We start from the raw sequence: 17,439 nt of genomic DNA on the forward strand, positions 1-17,439 counted from the left end.
CTCAAAATCCTGCAGCAAGGCGCAATGAAATCCGATAAAACAGTCCTGCAGGAACAGGGCAGCCTGTTAGCCCAGGAGATGAGGGGCAGGTACTTTTAGAAGCCCAGCCTTTGCTTGCTCCTACGCAGACTCCTCAGCCCTTGACTTCAGACTGCCAGTGAGCTACCTAACCGAGTGGTGAGAACTCCAGCCCGGGGTTTTGTGCCATTTCCTGTGCAAGATCGGATGGGTAGCTTGGAAAGTCGGTTTTGCTGCAGGTAGTAAAGCAGCCATGATGCATTAATCCAACACCCTTTCTTGTTTTGTAATTTAAAATTGTATCTCGATGTGTATTCGCTGAAGGCGAACGCACAGGGATCCAGAGAGTCAGGGGAGAGGCTGCTCCCCGACTCCTTGGCTCTGCTCGACCCAGAAACTCAGGCTAGTGGTGTTACTGCAGTGTCTTAGTGGCATCAGCTGACCGACGGAGAGGTCACTCCTTAGTGGTCGCAATCGCTGTAAGGATTCCGTCAGCAGTGAGGGACCCGCGTGCTTCGGCCCTAAGGAGCGTGCAGGAAATAGTGGGACTTTTCACGGCCTTTGGGCCTCTGCCTGTTTCCAAAGGAGGAAACGGTAAACGGGTTTTTTTCTCTTTGGCTTTGTCTCTTCCTCTTTCTACCTCTCTTGCATCCCCTTCAAAGCTGGGCACTGGCCGGGTGCCAAGGTGGTGTTCCCCCGGAAGCTGAAGCAACGGTTCTCGTAAAGACAACATTAGGAGTGTGAAATACATGTGGAAAAGGTGGGCTTGACCTAAGTAGTCTTCATTGTTGGAGGTTTTTAGGTCTTCCATATGCTAACGCGTGATAACTCTCCAAGACCGGGCTACTAAGAGTGGCTTTTCCAAAAGTTATTTGACCACAGAACCTGTTATTTGGGGAGAGAGGAAGGGTGTGGATGTTACCGATGCGTCACAGACCATTGGTCCAAGGAATATAGTTTAGGAAACTGAAGGGAACACTGGTAGGATCATCCTTCAGTGCCTCCGGCCCCCGTGGTATATTTTTGAACCAGAGTAATGCAGGCTTTGGGGAAACCAAGAGACCAGGATATGAAAATGCCGTTCACCATATCCTCGCTGTTTTACCTCAGTCCACTTAACCTCTATGAGATCCATTTTCCCATCTGTAAAATGGGGACAATTGTACTTAGAGTTTTAGTGTTATTTAGAAAGAATGAATGAGATACGATACATAAAGCCCCCCACCAAATGCCTCACCCTCGGAGGGCTCCAACAAGAGTTAATAGCATTTCTATTTTCTTTTCAATTTCTCTTTTCCTGCACACATCCACCTCATTGCATCAAAGACAAGACGGTGGCTGGAAGTGGAGAAAACAGTAATGTGACCAAGGGTGAAAGCAGTTTGGAGGCTTCTGAGACTCACTGGCAGGACTCATCGGTCAGCCATACACTTGGACTTGGTAGGTAGCCATGCTCTTGGCCCCAAAGTCATTTCTAGTTCTGCCAGTACCATTAACCATACCAATTACAGAAGCCAGGGGTCATGACCAATAGTCCCTGACAAGAATTTTTAGGGACCTAGGAAAACCTAACTACTGAATTACCTAAAACCCCAAGGTCCTTAATGATCAGGTTCGACAGTTTCCTCTCCTGGTATCGTGCCAGGCTTCGTGTATCTATCTTTTTGTGAATGGAGCCACCCCAAACCTAGGGTGCCACTGTCCGTGAGAATGACCTGAGAAACGAGGAGAAAATCACAGAAAGAGAAGCAAAGGGGCCAAAAAGTAAAAAAGCTCGCCTCTAAATTTCAGGATTTGGTAAGGATTTAATAACTGACATATAGTGTCTGTCAGGATGTGGCCCATGGTCTGGAATGTATTTTTAAATTTAAATTTATAAATGGTTAATAGTTAACTATGTTTAAACTTTAAAAAATTATTTTTTATTTGAGAGAGAGAGAGAGAGAGCGCGTGCGCACTCAAGGAGGGGAGAGGGGCAGAGAGACAGAGAGAATCTCAAGCAGGCCCCATGCTCAGTGCAGAGTCCAATGCGGGGCTCGATCCCACAACCCTGGGATCATGACCCGAGCTGAAATCAAGAGCCAGATGCTCAACCAACTGAGCCACCCAGGAGCCCGGTACTGTTTTTAGAATCAGACTGAGAATATCTTCAGTCCAGGGAATATGTTTTTACTTCTGCCTCTCAAGTAGGCCCAGGGCATCCCATACCATGGGAACTCAATAAACTTCAGCTAGCTGACTAGATAGCTGATACAGATTCTAGCAGCAACCATCAAATCACCAGGGTTTTATGACATATTCACTGTGTGGCTCCCCCATGGTGGCTCGAAAGAGGCAATAGATCTCATCCCAGCTTAGGTATTTATAATTTTGTCTGGCAAGATGAGTGCACGCGCACACACACACACACACACACACACACACACACTACACTATACTCTGAATACTCTAAATAGTATACAATCAAGTGGAATGAAACGTGCTATGGTAGTTTGGGTTAAAAGAAAATTTGGTGTGGGTTGGGGTAGCCTTATTAGGGAAGAAAGACTCTTTGTGAGGTAGTGGAGAAAATACTGGCTTTGGAGTCAGACAATTACCGGCCCAGACCTAACTTTAATTTCCTCTTCTGTCAAATGAGAATAATAGCACTCGACTCCTAGGGTTCTTAGGAATATAAGGAATTAGAACATAGAGCAAGGTAATATCTTGCGATATTTTTAATCTATTTTTTTCATTTTGGGTAGTGTGGAAGGCTGAAGAATGATAACCACTCCCCCGCCCCCCCCAAAGATGCCCACATCCTAATCCCTGAAATCTGTGACTACGTTACCTTAAATGGTAAAAGGAGCTTTAAAGAGGTAATCGAGTTAAGGGTCTTGAGCCGGGAAATCATCCTGAGCGTTCCATGTGACCCCAATGTAATCACAGAGATCCCCATAAGGGGGAGGCAGGAGGGCAGAGTCTGAGAAGGAGATGTGAAGACAGAAACAGAGGTTGGAGGAAGGCAGGGCCACAGACTAGGGAGTCCAGACGGCCCGTGGAAGCTGATGCACTTAGGGAAAAAGATGCTCCCCTACAGCCTCTAGAAGGAATACAGCCCTGCAGACAGCCGACGCTCTAGTCTAATAAAAAACCACTTCAGGCCCCTTGTCTTCAGACCTGCAAGACAACAAAGAGGCATGACTAAGTCGCGACACTTGTGGCCGCTTATTAGAGCAGCAGCAAGAGACTCATACGGGTGGTTTTCGTAGAGCTGTTGCTCTCCAGCCTGGAGGGCGACGCGTCCGCTGCTTCAGGAGGACAACAGAACTCAGATCAGGACAGAACGCCAGGTGGCCGGCTTTGGACGTTCCGAATAGACTCCCCAAGCAATATTGGGAGATATGTGAAAGCTCTGACTTTCATTTTGTAAAATTTGTGACTTTTGGAGAGCAAAGGGAAAAAAGAGATTGCTGCCTCTGAAGGTCAAAAGCTTATAAACTTTTGAAGATGAAGGTAGAGGATGCGGCCTAAGAGAAGCTCAGCCACCCCACAGGGAGGAGATAAAAGCCTCAGGGCACGGGGAAGAGGGCAAGATTACAGGTAAGGTGTGGTCCTCCTGTCCCACAGGGAGAGTGGTTCAGAGATGTGCGTGAGATACTAGAAAAGCCAGATGTGGTGAATTCCGGGCACGTTAAACATGAAGAGGCTTCTACCTCAACTCACATCAATAGTTCTGGGAGGAAAACCCCTTGGGACCCCACAGGAGAGTCAGCAAGAACACCTGAGACAGTATTTGCGGTTCCCATAGAGATCCATAATTCTTCCTGCTCCGGCGGAGGGACCCGGCACAACGCTGAAGGATCCCTGTGCTGAGAGGGGTCTGGGGTCACGAGGAGGAGGAGGAGGAGGTCAAGTCCACAGACATCATGACTGCAGTCCACGACTCGGTCCACGGACAGCAGTCAACACAGCCAGCACGCAGCAGGAACTAAGGGCCACTCCCCATGATCGAGAATGTGTGGGCTCAGCGGAGGCCCGTGGGGGCAGCCAATGGGTTACACCCTCGCCCTGAGGCTGTGATGCTACTGTCCAAGCTTTCCCTTGCACTCGGGCAGCATCCTGGAGACAGAGGGGGGAGACCGAACCCCGAAGAAGGGAGATCAACCTTGAAAGGGAATTTCGACTTCGCATCAACCTAGTTTAAAGCCCGAATTGATTGAGGACTGACGCCAAAAGAAATTAAATTTTAAGCCAGAAGAATCTGAGTGATCTTGATGTGACAAATGTTTCCCCCCACCACAAAGAACAAGTTGAGTTTGATTATGGAGCAATACATTGAATTCCGCTGCTGTTCTTGCAAGCTGTGACTATGCATTTTAAATCCTGTAACGTGGATATAAAGCCCTTGGCACACAGTAGCTGCTCAGTGATATTAATTATCCCACCTACCTACCCTTCTCGAATGAAGGAAGGGATTTGCCTAGGGAAACATGAGGGGGAAGAACATATTTTTACGGAAAGAGTTAGAACCCAGTCTTTAAAAAAGGAGCAGATTGTATATTGTTTTTGTCTGCCCGTTATAAGAACCATCCTGCTGATAACAGTAACGTGAGTTTTCTTTGAGGTGAATGCCCTTCCCTGTTCTTTCCATGTGCTTTGAGTCTGCTGACATCATCACCAGCCCCAAGACTGGCACATTACCCAGGCCGGTTCAGTCAGAATATTCTAGCTCCGTGACTGCGGTCGTCAATTCAAGGAAAGCGAAGGGACCCAAACTTCATCCCATCTGGGAACTCCGAGGGCTTTTCTTGGTACCATGTAGAATGAGATTCTCTTTCAATTAGGATTGGTAGGCTGAAAAAAAAATGTAAGAAAGCCTGGATTTCCAACCCTATCTTTCCATAAAACGAGAGACCTTACCTGAAATTAAAGACCGGTGCCAAGAAAAGAAGAATCAAGAGACTCTGAAAGCCACCAGGAAGCATTATTTGTGCTTCTATCCATGCTTGAATCCTTTTTTGCTTAAGCAAATGATATTTCTTTCCTGGGTAAAACATAGAGGTGTGTCCGTCCTGTGTTTCAAGATAGCAAAGAAATCACCCAGCTAGGGAGCAGAATCCAAGGTGAGTGATGGCACCAGAAAAGTCTGGACAGGTAGGGTAGCAAGTATTATGAAATTCTCCTGAACGCCAAGCTCAGTAATTTGATTTTGGTCCAATAAGCAACAGACCATCAGAGCAGGTCGAAGGAAGAAGTGACACAGTGAAAAGATTGTGTGCAAAACACTGACCTGGCAGCGCCACGCAGGACTGATTAAAGCGGAGGCTTCTAACCTGGGATCCCCGTACCTAGGTGGAAAAAAAATTAACCCTTTTGCTGATACTAATCTTTGACGGGAATGTGGCATTTTCTTCTACTTCGAAGGTAGGTACCAGATGGCAGGAGTATCATTATTACTTGTATATTTGCCAGCGTAAAAGTTATGGATCTCTTCATATCCCAGTACAACTGTTGCAGATATATAAAAATATCATTTATGCTCCTTACAGCTTTAAAATTACAGTTGTTACCGAACCTGCCACTGGATCTTATTGTCTGAGACATTAGAGAAACACAGATAGTACTATAGTAGATGTTTGCATGGGGCTTATATTTCAGTGGCTATATTTTAATATAATTGGTTGACTTTGTAATCCTAAGTATTCTACTTTGGGCATCTAAAATCCTTATTTGGTGGAAACCTTAAGTGGTGCCGATGCAACACCAAAAAGGAAATGCCACAAAAAGTATTACGGGTCCTTGCATTAGAGGAGGAGGAGATTCTGGAAGCCAGAAGGCTAGCGGTGAGGCTCTGACACAACCCAGCACAATCCAAAGCTTCGAGTCAGGAGGAAGCTCGGAAGGGAAGAAATATCTCCACGAAGTTCTGGAAGAATTTCAGATGGACGGCAAGGAGAAAATGAACCTGTGCAACTCAGGCAGTAGAGGAAGATCTGTGAGAATGAGGACACCAAGTTCTAAGTTGAATGAATGGGGTAAAACGAGTACCCAACAGATGACAAAATGATAAAAATAGAATTTTAGGGCACAGAGCTGGTGTATGGACAGCTTTGTGATCTATTCGGACATAATGCTGGGACTTTCCAAAGGAAATATTCCGTGGGAAAATCAATACATCACCTAAGAGCTCAGCTCAGGGGTCAGGGTGGGGCAGGGCTACGGGAAGGCTTCGGTGTGGAGGAGAAGGCAGGATGGAAATGTACTCTCCTGTGGACAGGGTGTGGAGGAAATTGGGGGCCAGTGTCATGGCGGCTCCAGCTCTGGTTCCCTGGGAATCCCCCCTTCCTTCTGCCCTCCTCTGTGTGTTGGCTTTGTCACCCGTAGGGAGCAGATGACAACACAGACTGTAGCAATTTCCAGCCCGACGCCCTCACGTGGCATCAGGCAGAGAAAGTGCTCATCTCTTCTAATAGTCTCTGGGGAGAATGCTGCTCCTTTTCCAGGCATTCCCAGAAGCTCATTCTGCTCAGAAGGCCTTGGCTTAGGTGGCCCCTCTGAACTGGGGGAACCACATATCCAGGTGTTTCTGGAAGAGTCCCTGTCTCCCTGTTGTCCCAGCATAATTGTTAATAGTGCCCCCTTTCACTGAAAGCATTTCAGTTTGGATGACAGAGAGTATGGCCACCCAGTTACCGGACAGTCACAGGGCTAGGGGAGCAGAGAACAGATTCCTCTGGTCCCGGGTAAGGAAGGATTCCCAGAACAAAATCAGGATCGGTACCAGAAAAGCACATGGAAGCTGGATAGAGAAATCCACAGGTGCCCACTTTGACAGGCGCGATGCAGTGGATTCCTTCAAGTTGGACGGGAATATTTACAACAAGGCGAAACTTAGAAAGCTGCTGAGGGAGGACACGCCGAAGCCATTCCGTCCTAGAGATGGAAAAGAGGGGCCTTAAGAGAGGTGACTAGCTCTTACTAAATTGTGAATGGTCTGCCACCCTGGCTTATTTATCCTGTGTCTCCTGGCCACCTTCAGCAGAGTGCCTGGAAGTTTTGAAATCTTTTCACTGCAAATAAAACCTCAGAAATGATTGGCCCTCGATACAGAGAACGCTTTAACTTGAGAAGACTTTCACTTTTCAAAATCGATCACACAATGCAGTCTGTGTGGTTTGTGGTGCAAGATGGCAGGCGGCTCCTGCAGACCGCCCTTATCTGGCTTCTCCGGGAGAAGGCCCGTGAGGCGACACTGACGTTGGCGCCTCTGCCCTCAAAGAGCCTGCATGTGATCGGCTATAAACGTCATAGGAGCTGGGGTGCAAACATCTAACTTTTTTTCTCTGTTTCTTAATTTAACCAAGTTTCCAAGCCATCACTGCTGACCAGGAAAAATATCTTCTTCTTTTCCACTCAAAAGTAACTCTGAATCTCCTGGACTTGAACATGGTCAATTCGGGATTTAAATCTAGTCCGTTAACCATCTCTATTCAGGACCGGCTGTGTCATTTTCGGGCCCTACTGTGAAATGATCATGCAGGGCCCCTTGCTCCAAATTATTAATAATTGCAAGACAGCAACAGCAGAGTATTGAATCAAGCATCAGCCCTTCTGAGCAGGGGACCTCATACAAATCGCCGGCCGCGAAGCCAGCCCGGATTCTTCTCTCGCTTCCTCCTTATACCCCTTACGTTAAGACCTGTCAACTGTTCCTTCTTTTTCCCTTTTCCCAGGTTGATGAGGACATTTTGATATTTTGACTTACAGATTATCACCCAGGCAGAAGGCATTCTCTACCTCAGAATCTCCACGTAGAACTCACGTCACACATTCCCGTTCATTCTATCATTGTCCATGGCTTATCACTCTGGGGGCTGCTCATTTAGAGCTCTTTGTCAGTTGTTTTACTCGTAGGTACTTTTTCAGACTTATTGCAAATCCAGAGATTTCAATCTTTCCCCCTGGCAGGTGAATAATATCCTGGCTTCATAGAAGATTCTGCAGGCACAGATCTTTCCTCTTAGAAATGTATATAGACATCGTTCTACTCTCTTCTCATATGCAGTGTTGCCAAAATACAGTCAAATGACAGTGATTCTTTATCCTGAATAACTTTTTTTTTCTATCTTGCAGCATAGAGGATTTTTTCTCTCTACCCTTTAAGTTCAGGAATTATACCAGGATATACTGAATTATACTGCTTTTTTCCTTAATGCTGCTTGTTACTCAGAACATTTTTACTCTGCAGACTAAGGGTTTTCTTTTCACTCCAATTCTCTCATCGGCTCACATAGATTTCTTTTTACTCTGTGTTTCCAAACAAGCCCTCCCTCACGTGTTCCTGTGCCTTCCAGAGCTGCTGTTGCTCATACGTTCAGTCCCATGAATCTGCACACAAACTCACTCGAGCGCTCCCTCTGTGATTGCCTTCACTTTGCAATTTGGTTCCAAATTCCTGCCCTTGAAGTATGGGTCAGGTTCCTGCCTCAACAGCCACCAGCCTCGTCCCCATTCATCGATAACATGTTTAGATGAAAAGATCATGGGTTTTCTTCCAGAGAATTTTCTCTGTGCGGTGATCAAAACACCTCTTGTGTTCTTACCACCTTTTCCACTTGGGTCCGTGAAGGTGTTCTCCAGCACCTTCTTTCCTCTGAGGAACTGCCACCATGTAAGAAGTCTGGGACTGAGGACAGCTCCATGGAAAGAGATAGAAGCTTGGGCAGTCCTCACTGGGCCTGCTCTCAGCTGTTTGCCTTTGCAGCCCAGGAGTTTAAAACAAGCCAATTCATATTTAAGGCAACCCTGGCCCCAGCTACCATCTGCAAGCTGTGTCAGAGACCCCGAGCAAGAATGGCTGAGCTGAGCCCAGCTACCCGCTGCCCGCTGCCCCAGATTTGTGAGCGAAACTAATGGTGTTTACGGGTTTACAGTTAAGCCAACATTTCAAGGCGGATTTTTTGTGTGTGGTTAACAGATAACTGGAACACAACATTTGCCGCTGCACCTCACCACTTACTCTCCCGGCAGAAGCAACGCTCGGCAATCGATCCAGAAGCTTCACGTCCTCTCTCCGTGGACGATGCTCTGACACTTGGCTATGTTCGCCACTCGGTGTCTGGCCTGGGATAAGCAATCCACAGCTTCCTTACGAAGTGCCCTCACTTAGTGCCACAGTGATGCCCTGGCTATCCTGCCAGCTCTCAGCTCTCTGCCAGCTTCCTTGTCCCCCACCCCCGACATGGGAGGTAGGAGAGCTACCTCCCAGCCCTTCTTCCCGACAGGTGGTTGCCTCTTGTTGACATGAGACAAAAAGCTGCCTGGTTCCAGGTGAGAAATAGAATTCTAGTCCCCCGGACCCTCAGATTCCCAAATGGCTGAGGGTCTCCATCATTCCCACCTCCTAAGGAAGATGCACTAGGCATCTTTGAGAGACAACAGTGTTTAAGCTCAGTATCATTCCTTTCTAATTTCTTCCTCTTGCTAGATGGTTTCTCCTCTTGTGTGGCATTCCAAGACTCCTATGTCACCCCATATTTTCCCGCCTCTATTGTGTAAGTACTGTATTCTCAAAATCCTCCAACCATCATGGTTTAGGCTTGCCGCTTAGCCATGTGGGATTTCATGACACCTACCCCAACAAAGTCTGTCTGTTGAAAATAAAATCTATTGTATCTTTCAAAGTATTGAGAACCAAAATCACCTATGCCCATCCAACTTACTGTCTATGTTAACATGGCTATTCCAGGATTCTCTTGCCCAGGAAGATGAAATGCTGAATACCTTTTATTGTTCATTTCAGAGATTTCCTGAAAGTTCTCAACAGACAGCAACAGATAAGTCAACTAGGCTCATCAGTAATGAAGACCAGTTTTGAACCCCTTGCCTTGAAATTCTCACCTGGTTGTGTCAACCAGTCCCAAACTACTTCATCATGAACTTTGCCTACTTATCACGGAATCATAAATATTCCGACTTTACCCACAGCTTTCTGAGATGGTATTAAGACCCTGTCAGGGTGGCACACCTGGGTGGCTCAGGTGGTTAAGCGTCTCTCAATTTCAGCTCAGACCATGATCTCATGGTTCGTGAGACTGAGCCCCATGTCAAGTTCTGCGCTGACAGCACAGAGCCTGCTTGGGATTCCCTCTCCCTTTCTCTCCCCCCCCCCCCAGATAAACAAACATTAAAAAAAAAGATTGTCAAGGTAATTATCTCTCTTATCGTAGTAAGCAATAAATTCAGACGTGCTTCATCAACAGGTTGTCTTGGGTAGCATTTTGAGAAGTCAGCATCCAGCACTATTATTTCTGCTATAAATTTACAGAAGCTTATTTAGGAAATTTAAAACTAGGGGCACCTGGAGGGGATTCAGTCGATTAACCTTCAGACCCTTGATTCCAGCTCGGGTCATGATCTCACAGTCTGAGATCAGGCCACATGTCAGACGCTGCACTGGGCATGGAACCTGCCTAAGATTCTCTCTCCTCCCTCCCCTCCTCCCCATCTCACTCTCTCCCTCTCTCTACCTCAATCCAGAAAGAAAAAAAGAAACGTAAAATGAAAAAATCAATGATCCTACACTGCTTCTACCATCCCCGAGGGCAGTTTGTATACAGGGGAAAAATACTAGGCATAGAAATGAGGTATATAGGGGCACTTGGGTGGCTCAGTTGGTGGAGCATATCCAACTCTTGATTTGGGCTCAGGTGATGATCTCACAGTCATGAGATTGAGCCCCACATTAGACTCTGTGCTAAGCATGGGGCCCGCTTGGGATTCCCTCCCTCTGTCTTTCTCTGCCCCCTCCCCACTCAAAATAAATAAATAAACATAAAAAAAAAGAAATGAGGTGTAAAAAGGCAGGAGGAGAAAGAGGAATAATGACAATTCACTTGCTCCTTAACACCAACGTGTGAAGCACGTAGGATCATTATTCCCCTCATTTCAGAGATGGGGAAACTCACATTTAGAGACCGGGTAACTTGCCCAAGATTACACAGCTAGTAAGTGATAGAAGTGGGACTGAGCCTAGGCAGTCTTGCTTCAGAATCTCTGCGCTTAAGCACTGAGAGTATCCTATTATGTGAGAAAACAAGAACTACAAAATGGTATCATAACCACGGCAACGTAGGTACAAATAGAACTTAAGGAAACAACAGCAGCTCTACCTAGGGGTGGTGTGAGATGAAAGGGACAAGCCTCTGCTGGGCTCGATACAGGGGTTGAGGCTCGACCTGGGTATTGAAAGATGGTCACATGTTTCCCCACGTAAACGGGCCCAGAGAGCAAGCATGCGAAGGCCCAAAGGGACCAACCAGTATGGAGTGTTCGGGGAATGGCGAGGAGCTTCTGTATGGCCGGGCCAGGGGGAAGTCTGAAAGGGGAGGCAGGCACTGTAAGAGACAGGACCGGTAGGGCTGCAAAGGCTAGATCCCCAAACGTCTTATGGGTTCGGCCAAGGAGTCTGGTCCAGAATAGAAATTCCTGGATATAGCCACCAGCAACCTGTTTCAGCATCCTTCCTATTTCACAGCGGAGGCTGTGAACTCACCAAAGAACCGGACCCAGGAGCGTTTGCTCCCCGGCAAAAATAGAACACCTCCCACCCCCCACCCCCCCAATGAAGGCAAAAGGCTCCTATTGTGTGGAGGCATTCAGAGGAAGCAGGTGGAATTTCATCTGGAGTGAAACTCCTCCATTGAAACAAACACCTCACTGCCAAATCCCAAAAGAGCACAACATAGGAGGTCGTTGCTGTCTGTAGGTAAGTAAAGTTTTCCACTTCGCCGTTCTCCATCAGAATTCCTCCCCTTGGGCCTGAAGCTAACAGAGAAACATGTGTGACGGATGAAGCCAGCAGAAGGCGAGGTCTGAAACACACACATTCCCCCAGGCACCTTTCCCTCTCTCGGAGTGCCATCCTGTGTTACCAGGTGTGAGCGCAAAGCAAAAGAGCAAAGAACAAAAAGCTGAATTGGAAGAGAAAGAAGAGAATCCATTATCATCAATTCTCAGATCTAGGACCGAAAAAGAGTCATAAGGGAGGAAAGCACCAGGCAACATTTCCAGCACCTAATGAATACTTCTCAAGAGACAGAATAAAACTAGGACAGAAGTCGTCGAGACTTCGGAAACTTCATTCTCAGGGTGGGAGCCTACCCTGCTTAAACGAGAAAGGTGGGGGGAGAACAGAAGCTTCTGTTTCTGAATTCCAAAACCACTACGGCAATCCTTCCCTTAAAAATTAGCAAGGAACTTAGCTCTCAATATTAACTCAGAAATTAGCATTCATTTGCATCCATTTCTTACGTCCCCAACATTATGAATAAAATTAACTTAATTAATGAATTAAATTGCAGAAGTAGCAAAACTATTTATTATTTGGAACATGACAGAAAAGAAACTCATAACATACACCCACACCACCACCACCCCCCCCCCCCCCACACACACACACATTGTCTGGCACTCAGATGTAGCTTAATAGGGCATATCAAATAATAGGGTGAATGAATGAATGGCCCCCTAGTGGCTCTATGACATAGTCCTTACCTGCCCTGTGACTCCATTTCTGGCGTATAAGAAGAAGTGTGAAGGAAGTGACACAGTTCAGCTGACTCAACCCAGGTGTTGAATCAACGGCACGGTCCACTCGTATCATGTCAGGTCAAGGTCTTGCATGAATCACATCATCACCCATGACGCATCGCCTCTTCTCCACTATCCCAGAATCCGAGCCCCGCTTTTCCCTGGTGCCATGGTCAGCGTGCTGAGGGGAAATCGCTTCCTGGGCTTTGGTCTCAGAGGGGCACCTGCAGAACCCTCAGGGACTGAACCCTGCGTTTGGAGGACCACGCATGAGGGAGGACTTTTACTTCTTCCCTTCCTTTTGCCCGCGACAGGGAAGGGAGCGTCCTAGACACCAGTAGACGCCTCATAAAACTGAGAGTGAGCAGGACTGCAGCTAAAAGGCCTTCAGACACCTCACAAAATGGTGATTTCGGGACTGCAAACAGACATTTCTTTCACTTCCCCACACTGCATATGGAGAAAGAGCGAGGAGGGGGTTTTACGTTACGCTCAGCTGAGAGCCAGAGAAGTAAACTGCCTTCCCCCGGCTCAGATTTTATTTTCAGCAAATGGGCGCCTTCATGTGTAGACCAGTGAGTATGAGACGCACGTGTCACAGATTCACCTGGAAAGCTGGTTAAGACAGAGACTCCTGGGTCTCGTTGCCAGAGGTTTTGATTTAGGAGATCTAGCAGGGGCCTCAGAATTCGGATTTATAATGAATGTCCAAGAGCTGCTGCCACACTTTGAGATCTGCTGATTTAGATGGTCGGACATTGTATTTGGGTGCTTGGTCTATGTACGTTGCAGGTGATGCACGCTTCTATGTAAAGTTCTATTGCCAGGCAGGGAGATGATGAGGGAGGAGAGAGGCCAGGGTAGAAATGGAAGGAAGGAAGAGGGAGAGGCAAAGAGGAGGAAGGAGGTGGTCACTATGGAAGAGGGCACCATGCTTATAGACTCTAACTGAGGGCTCAGAGAATCAATGATGCACGGGTTCCACGGGACCATATAAATGAGAAATGGCCAGCGTACGATATGAGCGAGACAGCAGTGGGTGAGGTGGCTTTGGGGACTCGGAACGCCATGCTCTCTCTAAAGGAGACCGTCCCCACCCAACTCCAGCTACCTGTTGTTACTCAAAGAACGGGGCCCGGAGTTTGCCAAAGTTGTTAGTTTTTCAAAAGAATAAAATGTTTGGATTTTTGTAAGATATACCTAGCAAGTAATGATAACCAAACTCCTAATGAAAAAGACAGCATTCCGTTTGCTACCTAAGGTGACCCCAGAAGAGACCAGGCAGGATTAAGCAGTTTTCCAGAATTCTCCTGTGAATGGAGGACCCGAAATTTGGGCCCTTGGCCATAAGGCAAGCAGATCATCCTAGATTTAGTAGCCTGCCAAGGACATTGAACCTCCCTGAGATCTGGCTTCTACAAGAGATCAATGCCCGTTTGTGCTGAATGACAAACATCGTTCATACCAGGCCAAGAAACCGTGTGGCATTTTCGCTTCACTAGAACTCTAGAAACCCAGTGGGTCTCTCCTGACATGGTCACAGTTGGGACAAGAGGCCTCAGTGTGGATTTCCAGTTGGAGCTACCCCAATGCTACCCTCCCAGTTGCCCAAGGTTGGAGTGGAACTCACACCCCGGACAGTGGCCAGGAAAGCAGGATGAGGCGTTCCTAGAAGCAGGGCTGTGTCTCACTCACCCAAGTGTCTTGGGGCCCCACACAACGTGGAATCTCAGTAGTGTTGACCTAAATATATGGCCTTCAAAATGAGACCCTTTTAGAGAATTGGCCCATTTTCTTAAAAATCTTTATTTTCTTGGGGCACCTGGGTGACTCAGTTGGTTAAGCATCCTTAGGTCATGATCTCACGGTTTGTGAATTCGAGCCCCGCGTCGGGCTCTGTCCTGACAGCTCAGAGTCTGGATCCTGCTTCCGATTCTGTGTCTCCCTCTCTCTCTGCCCCTCCCCCACTTGCACTCTGTGTGTGTGTCCCTCTCTCTCTCTCGAAAACAAATAAACATTTTAAAAAGTTTTTTTTTTTTAAATCTTTATTTCCCTTTCCCTCTTCTTTGGTCCCCACAAACTTCTTTGCTTTTCTTCCTCCCCAGGCCTCTTACCGCAGGCTCCTTGTCTGTGTCTATAAAACACTGCCATTGTAGATGCTGAGAGTCATTTTTAGAGCCATTATAGCAGGGGACCCATCCTGCCCTTCACCTCTTCTCTTCAGGGGATTCCAGAAAAAGAGAACAGGTACAAGGGAAAAAAGCCAAATGAGAATTTCAAAAAAATTTTTTCCTTAAGTAGTACTTAATTAATACCTGAGGCAGCCTCCAAAATCCCCAACACAAGGTACCCCAGTAACAGTTGAATTGGAATATGCAGCTTAGTCTGGAGGACGAAATGGGGTCCAGGGTGAACAACTGTGTCTGTTTACTTGAGACTGAGGGGGTTCTCGAGGTATTAGACTTTGGTGCTAAAACCAGGATTTCCGGGGCCAACCAAGTTGGTCATCCTAACCTCCTACTTCTCCCCCAAACCTAAATATTTGGGATCAGACAAGAGGGGAGAGAAGGGATACTTGGGAGAATAAACACCTTGACCAAACCCATGCTTTTGGAGACACAAGATAAAAGGAAAGAAACAAATCCAGAAGCCTTTGTTGACCTTTAAGTCACAGTGGCCCAACCACAAGTTAAATCCAACCCAACCAGATCAGGAAAGTGCCCTCCCTTGGAAGTGGGGAGATACGAGGGGAGTAAAGAGGGAGGCAGGAGACTCCTGGGCAGGAGTGGGCCCTCCACCCCAGGGGAATTCATTCTAAGGTGAATTCTTTCCTTTTACTTTCTAGAATCCCTTCCTGCCCGGCCTTTGAGACTCTTGTTCGGGGACGTGCTCCACAGATCCCATTGTCTCTGTGCTCCAAAACAATAAAGAAATGGATTTTTGCAAATCATTTCTGGAATCTGATTGTTTTGACACAGTGAACTTCAGCTTTTGACCAAAGCAGATTTCTCTGCCACTTTGGTCATTTCAACATGAAATGACTCCATTCAGCAACAGTGTGTGAGATACCACGCAAAATCACCGCAATCCCCATTGACTGTTGGGAAATGAGGAAGCAAAGAGAGGCTGCTCAAAATGGAACAGAAACTCTATTTAAAACAATTTTCTGAAAATCAGTGATTGCAGAGGCTCTGAGCCAGGACAGCTGGGAACAAGCCATCAGATCCCCCTTTTAAGGCGCAGCTCCCCATTGCTGTCAGCAGACCACATATTTCTTAGCATCTCTGAAGAAATGTTAAATCAATAAACTACCTAGAGATTGCTGACACGTCAGATGCTGTCTATAAAAAGATGCAGCCCATTGCCAGAGCGAATTTGAAGACCTGGAGAATTTTTAGAAGGAAAAGGCCATTTTCCATCAACATCCCACCCTATATTCTGGCCTCTGAGGCATCGTAGCCCACGTAGGGGCATGGTCATAGGTCCTGTAGACTCAACCAAGCCTTCAAGGTATGAGACCCCTGGGAAAACACAAATAGAACTTGAGCTTCACAAATGCAGTGTTCCATGTCAATTTTGAAAATTATTTCTGACTGCAAAGTAATCCCTTTTAGTTGGGTATTGCTTTACAGTTTCCAGAGCATTCCACACCATCATGTCATTAGCTTGCCACAAAAACCCTCTGAGTCTGGCTAAGCCAGTATTCTTAATACTTAACCCATAGCTGAGAAAGGGGATCAGAAAGCCCTCAGTAACTTGTTTAGATCACAGGGCTACAAAATGGCAGATCCAGGTCTAAAACCCAAGGCTTCTCATTTCTAATTTATTTCCTTACTCTTCTGGGGAACTTAGTACCTTCATCAAATCCACCCAGAATTTTCTGATACCTCCTACATACTATGTGATAACAACTCACATATTCGGCCCCGAAGAACAAAATTTTTGGTTTCTCCAACAGCTGTATCTACTTGTATTTCTTAATGTATCAACTCCTATGTTAATAGTTGTATGAGTTTATGTTTTATGTCCAAAATTCACTCAATCACTTCACAAATATTCATCAGACTCTTCCATACAGTGTGTGAGACACTGACAACAGGGACACAAAAATAAGTAGGACAACCCCTGCCTTCACTGGTCCCACAGCCCAGAGCAGGGGTTGGCAAACATTTCGTATAAAGGGCCAGTTAGTAAATGCTTTAGACTTGGTAGCCATATCCTCTTGGGCACTACTACTCAACTCTGCCAGGCTAGAGAGAAAGCAGCCATGAACAGTGAATGGGTGTATCTTTGTTCCAATAAAACTTTATTTACAAGAACAGGCAGTGGGAAGGATTCGGCTCACAGTCTTAGTCGGTCTACCTCTTGATCCAGACGGAGCCTCAAGGCAGAAAAATCCAACGATGAGGCAATATGGTACATGTCTTAATTTTATATGTGCTTAGAATGTATGTTGGCAAGTTGGCAGGACCACTTTCATCCGTGGTTGGGAACCACATCTCTTAGAATCACCTTTCCTTATGCCTCTCCGTTAGAGTTGACTAGAAGGAACCCATATGACAATTGGAAAGCGAAAGAAAAGCAGAGGCCATTACGTTAGGAGGTTGTGATGTCAAACATGAAGAGAAACAGAGATAGGCCCAGACGGCCCCTTAACTGCACCCACCTCCTATTCTCAACTGCCAGTCCTGTTGACCACCATGACCCCAAGTTGACCACAGGCAACAGATTGCATCTTGTCAAAATGACAGATTCCGTGAGGACAATAGCTTTCACACAGGTAGCAAGTTCTACACTGCTCTCCACGAGTATCTCCTTTGGGGTCACACGTCAGCAGCCAGCCACACA

At 46.6% G+C, this 17,439-nt stretch overlaps 1 long non-coding RNA gene across 1 annotated transcript; it reads left to right on the forward strand.

Annotated features, from left to right (window-relative positions):
- The first annotated feature begins 11,166 nt into the window (after nt 1–11,166).
- LOC132682694 (uncharacterized) lies at nt 11,167–15,919 on the forward strand. The gene is made up of 3 exons (XR_009611811.3): nt 11,167–11,767; nt 14,697–14,838; nt 15,437–15,919. It is a non-coding gene; the product is annotated as an uncharacterized LOC132682694 (long non-coding RNA).
- The last annotated feature ends 1,520 nt before the right edge of the window (nt 15,920–17,439 follow it).

Source organism: Panthera onca, chromosome C2, assembly GCF_046562875.1.
Source record: "Panthera onca isolate mPanOnc1 chromosome C2, mPanOnc1 haplotype 2, whole genome shotgun sequence".
Lineage (NCBI taxonomy): Eukaryota > Metazoa > Chordata > Mammalia > Carnivora > Felidae > Panthera > Panthera onca.